Source organism: Phodopus roborovskii, unplaced genomic scaffold, assembly GCF_943737965.1.
Source record: "Phodopus roborovskii unplaced genomic scaffold, PHOROB, whole genome shotgun sequence".
In the NCBI taxonomy this organism is placed as follows: domain Eukaryota; kingdom Metazoa; phylum Chordata; class Mammalia; order Rodentia; family Cricetidae; genus Phodopus; species Phodopus roborovskii.
In genome coordinates, this window is record NW_026126727.1 from 840,530 (window position 1) to 846,602 (window position 6,073).

Here is a 6,073-nt window from a genome sequence, read left to right on the forward strand (position 1 = left end):
ATTTAAGTCATTCAACATTTGAGTAAGAAGGAGAGCACTGTTATACTTTGTGGTCTTCTTTGCCTTTTCAGGGGATATGAAAAAAATAAAATGCAGAAATCCTGCTCCTCTGCTTTCTCAGCTTGTTGTGGCTGTGTGGTCTGTTCTGAAAGCCTTTGTTTTGTGATTGTTCCCTATCTCTGGGCATGTTTTCATTTGCTCTCATAACTTCACATCTTTACTCTGTTCTCTGCTTCACTACTGCAGCCACCTTGGTGCATTCCTAGGGTTTGCCAGGGTTTGTCTCTTTTACTGAGTCTGTCCTGGCTTTCTGTGCATTGGGGTCCAAGTGGCTCAGGGTCTCTGTTAATTGCTCTGTCTCTGCTTCATGTGAGTAATATAGTTACCCCACAAAATTGTGGACACAGAGGGGCAGTGGAAAGGACTCAGCCTTTTCCTTTAACTCTCATGGTAGCTCCTCTCTGTGAAGCTTCAGAGGCTTAGTTCCTCACTATGAGATGGCACATGCTCTGGGACTTTGGGACTCTCTTTTAACCCTGTGCCTCTGCTCCTCCCTTATTTTTGATAGAGGCATTTAGGGAAGGTCCATGGGAGGAAGTTGGTCAGTGTAGAATTGAAAGTAGAGGCTCTTAGGATTCTAAACTCTGTGGCTAGTCTCCAGTTGACCTTTAAAATCTATAGACATTTTAGCTAGTTCTCATCACCTTCTCACAGAGAACTTCTCCTGCACAGGCTCAGTCTAGAGTCTTGGGCCTCTTTTTTCCCAGGAAGATCTTTTCTTTTCTACAATTCTAATTTAAATTTCTTTGTATGTTTAACTCTGGATAATTTATCAGTTACAGTTTCATAGGTGACCAGGCTTGTTCTTGGTATTAGCATGGAGAGGTGACTTCATAAATGATCTTTTAAGATTTTCCTTTGCCAGGCAGGTTCTTTGACTCTGTAGTTGCTCAGTTTTGTTTTAATTAGAGGTGGTTTCCCTTAGTTCCCTTTATTCCCATGGCTCAGTGTTTCCACTTGTGGAACAACACCTGAAGTTTGGAGTATTCACTCAATCTTTTAATCTCTGTCTTCTTTTACCAATACCCCAAGAACTTCCAAATGTTCTCTTTGCTTTCCTGTCATCCAGTGCAGTACAAGTACTAGGATGGAGCTTGTAGGTGTCTCCTGTGGACATCATACACATCAGGCCTTTCTAAAGGCCTGTCCTCTTTGGGATCTCAAGCCTCTCACCTTGGCTTTCTTGGTAGTCACATACTCTTATAGATAGGAAGGCTATCTCCCCCTGCCAGGGAACAGTATCTCAAGCACAGGTCCATGTTGCATCTCAGCATGGTTTGTCATACTGAAATAAGTACACCTGCAGGATGGAAGAGCAGAGGTGAGTATGGACTTGATCAGGACTTTTTGTGCAAGACAATAAGTTTTGAAACCTGGTTATGTTAGTGGTTGTCTGATACCTTTTTATTTTTTGTTGTCTATTGTTGTCATATTCCTGGGAACCATAGCAAGGGCCTAATATATGGTAGACAAGCACTTGACTACTTATGCCGCCAACCTTTCCAATACCTTCTTTTTTAAGTAAATACTTCTGAATTGTATTTATTTTTAAGTTTAAGTTTCTTTTTTTCTGTTATTGTACTTGAGAACAGACACAAACGTAGAACTTATGCATATTAGGTACATGTTCAATCACTGAACTTCATCCCTAACAGTTTCTGTTTTTAAAAATTGTGTTTATCATATTGAATGTTAAAGAGAAGGAAAATTAAAACTGTTATAGTTGCAACCAGAAAATTAATTTGCTTAGGAATGCATTTGACCAAAGATGATGGTCTTTATAGGAAGACATTTTCTATTTAAAATAATATTTTTATAAATTCTCAAGAATTTCATACATTGTATTTTCTTTCCATAACCACCAGACTTACCCACACAACTTTGGGTTTTCTTCTTTTTTAAAAAATAATTTTAGTTAATCATTTACTTATTTATTTTACATCCTGGCCAGTTTCCCCTCACTCCTCTCCCAGCTACCTCCCCTTGTCCACCACATCCCCATCGACTCCTCTTTCATTTCTATTCAGAAAAGGGCAGAGCTCCCATTCATATCAACAAAACATGGCATAGTAAGTTGAAATAAGACTAGGAACCTTCCCTTATATTAAAGCTTGACCAGAAAATCCAGTATGAGAAATAGGATTGCAGCAGCCAGTAAAAAAGACAAAGACAGATCCTGCTCCTACTGTTAGGAGTCTTACAAGGAGACTGACCTACAAACTGTCACATATATGCCAAGGGCCAATCATGCAGGCTTCTTGCTTGGAGTATTAGCTTGGGTCATCCTTATAGATTCCTGGGAGGTTTCCTTGTGCCAGATTTTTATCATAGTCTGAAATGCCCCTCCCTTTTAGTTGTCTCTTTCAATACTATCCCCTCTGCCCCCATCCCAAACTGAATGCTCATGTTCCCCATCCCCACCCACCCTCAGTCTACTCAAATCTCTTGTTTCCCTTTCCCAGAGAGATCGGGGCATTCCCCCATAAACTTAGCTACCTAGTTACCATTGTTACCTAGTCTCTCTGGGGCTGTGGATTACTGCATAGTTATTTTGCAGCTAATATCCACTCATAAGTGAGTACACATCATATTATATCATATTTGTCTTCCTTGGTCTGGGTAACCTTACATGAAATACATTTTTTTTTTTTTTTTTTAAATCTTCATCCAATTGCCTTCAAATTTCCTGGTGTCCTTGTTTTCAACAGCTAAGTAATACTCCATTGTGTAAATGTAGGATAGTTTCTGTATCCATTCCTCGGTTGAGGGACATCTAAATTGTTTATTTCCAGATTCTGGCTATTATGAATAATGCTCCTGTGAACATAGTTTAGCAAGTGTCCTTGTGGTATAATTGAACAACATGTGAGGATATACCTAGGAGTGGTATAGCTGGGTCTTATGGAAAATTGCTTTCCAGTTTACTGAGTAACTTCCACACTTACTTCCAAACCAGCTGTGCAAGTTTGCACTCTGACCAGCAATGCAGGAATTTCCCCCTTGTTCCACACCCTCTCCTGCATGATGTGTTTTTGATCTGACAGGTGTAAGATGGAATCTAAGCGTCAATTTGATTTCCATTTCCAGAAGGCTATAGATGCCGAATCAATTAAGTGTTTCTTGGCCAGTTGGGATTCTTCTGTTGAGAATTTGGTGGTGGTACACTTTTAATCCCTGCATCTGTGATGGAGAGGCAGGAAGAGTTCTGTGAGTTTGAGGCCAATCTGGTCTACAGAATGAGTTTTATTCTTTACTGCACACACCTCAACTACTCTTGGAGTGAGCCCTGCCCTGGAGTGTGATCAGTGTTCCAAATCCTGTCATTTAAGAAAGATGGCTCTCTTTCCCAGAAACTACTAAATGCTAGTGGCTCCTCAAGTGGTAGAATTTTGTGTCTATCTCAGAGAAACAATCCCATTCGTAATAGTCAGAGGGACTGGTGGGACAAGGGAGTGGTGGGGAAAAATCTAACTAAGGAAGCAGAAGACTTGTATAATAAAAAGTTAAAGTAATAATAAAATAAATAAAAGTAATTAAAAAGAAGACATTGAAAGAAATTGAAGAAGGTGTCAAAGGAAAAGAAAGACTCATGCTTATGAATTAGTAGGATTAATATTGTAAATATGGCTGTCCTACCAAAAGTTACTAAAATATGATTTGTTACAAAATTTAAAATTAATTTTAAATTGTGGCGAAAACACAAAAAACCAAGGATAACCAAAACAATTCTTAGCAATTAAAAGAACTGCTAGAGATACTACAATCCTGACTGTGTGATACTACAGAACTATAATAATAAAAGTAACAGTGTACTGGTATAGAAACAGACATATTGTTCAGTAGTGTAAAATTAAGGACACAGACTTTTCATACACCTATAAACCATGTGAGTTTTTGACAGAGTAGCTGAAAATACATAGGAGAAAAGAGAGCATCTTCATGCTGGCCAATTTGGGTAGCTGTGTGTAGAAGACTCAAACTAGATCATTCTCTTGTCTTGCACAGAGCTCTACTCCAAGTGGATCAGGACCTTGATATTAGATTTGCTATCTGACTCTGAAAGACAGTAGGACATGGTAGGGAATAGGCTTGAACTCGTTGCTATAGGAAGGGACTTTCTGAACAGACCCCGGTATCACAGGCATTAACACCAGCAATTGGCAAATGGAATGACTTAAAACTAAAAAGCTTTTGTATAACAAAATACATCATTTGAGTGAAGATTCAGAAAGTCTCTATGGGTGATACACTTGACAGAGGGTTAGTATTTAGAATATACAAAGAACTCCATTATGAACACTTTTTGGCCAGCCAGGGACCACGACTGCATCAGCACCAAAATAACACACAGAGTCTCTATTAGTTATAAAGCTGTTGGCCTGTTACTAGCATTTCTTATCAGCTAGTTCTGTATTAAATATTAGCCCGTTTGTATCAATCTATGTTTTTCCACATTGTATTACCTTACTGGAGAAAGGGTCTGGAACTCTTCTCACATGGCCTACATATTGACTCCTTTCTACTACATCTCCCAGAAGCCGCCTTGTCTCCTAGTCCCACCTATCTTGCTTTCCTATTTGCCAACAGTGTTTTTTTTTTCATTAATCAATAAGAGAAACATATTTACAAAATTACATCTCCCATCAGAAATCAAAAAAAAAAAAAAAAAAAAAAAAAAGGAAGAAAGAAACAACTCAATTAAAAAGTGGAGCATGGAGCTAAATAGAATTTCAAATGATGAAATACAAATTGCTTTATGTTGTCTGATGAATAAAATTCTTAACCTCATGGCCAGCAAATGGCCAGATTTTATGCATCACAGTGAGTCAGATGAGGTAATGCATGCCTATGATCCCAGCATTCAGGAGAAAGGGGATCAGAAATTCCAAGCTAGTCTGGTCTACAAAGTGAAATATTGTCACAAAAGCTTTACAATGAATAGTAGAAATTCACCAACAAAATATTCCATATGAGAAACAGTATGTTAACTCAGAAAAGTACTCAACCACTTAGCTAATTGGAAAATGGAGGATTTAATGAGACACCATGACACTTTCATGGCAAAATACTGTGCTAATACCTGGCTTTGGTGAGGTCACAAAGCAAGAGCAGAACTATGATGTGCTGGTGGTAAACAAATCCATCCATCTATCATTCAGTAAAGTCATTTGTGTGAGTGCATAAATGTAAACAAGTCTATGCTCAGTGTGTTATATATGGATACTGGAGTGTATTAGTTGAGGTAGGTGTGTGTGTGTACATAAAATCCCTTATAAGAATGTGGGAATGATGAAAATTCAATATCTCATGTGTTATCTATGAAAACTGGAATGTGTAAGTCAAAGGTATAAACACAATTGCCTGTAGTAAATGGGAATAATGACATTTGAAAACAGGTGTCAGTTGCCAGGAGGATGGGCACAAGGTACAACAAATGGATTGCTAATACAAGAGTATGTACTTGCAAACATGGAATTTCTAAAGTATGCCATAAACCACTGCCACACCAGCCACCGTGGGGACAGTGTAGCAATGACTGAGAGAAATCTCAATGGCTACCTGTCCAGAGGTTTGCACCACACATGGATATACCTCCTGGGGAAAAGTGTTCAGGACCCTGCAGGTGATTGCCCAACTGAGTCTGGAACAGGTGCTAGGTGTGACAGGTAACTCTTTACTCTTTCTTTCTTTTAAAGGGGTGGATAGGCACTCTCCAAGGGAACTGCAGTCCCACCAGTGAAGATAGGCTGGTTAAAGGTGACTAATCTGGGAAGTTAGGATGGGAAGCTCAGGCTCAAAGTAACAGATAATTTTCATATCAGTCTTGGAACATATGCTAGCAGAAAAAGTTTTGAAAGTGTCTGATGCCACCGCAAAAGAGTTTTACTTAAAACAATTAGCATGGGAAAATGCTAATACATTGTGTAAAGATTTAATCAGGCTCATAAGGAAAACAGGGTCAATACAGGATTACATAAAAGAATGTGCAGATGCCTCACCTGCTGTTTTGCAT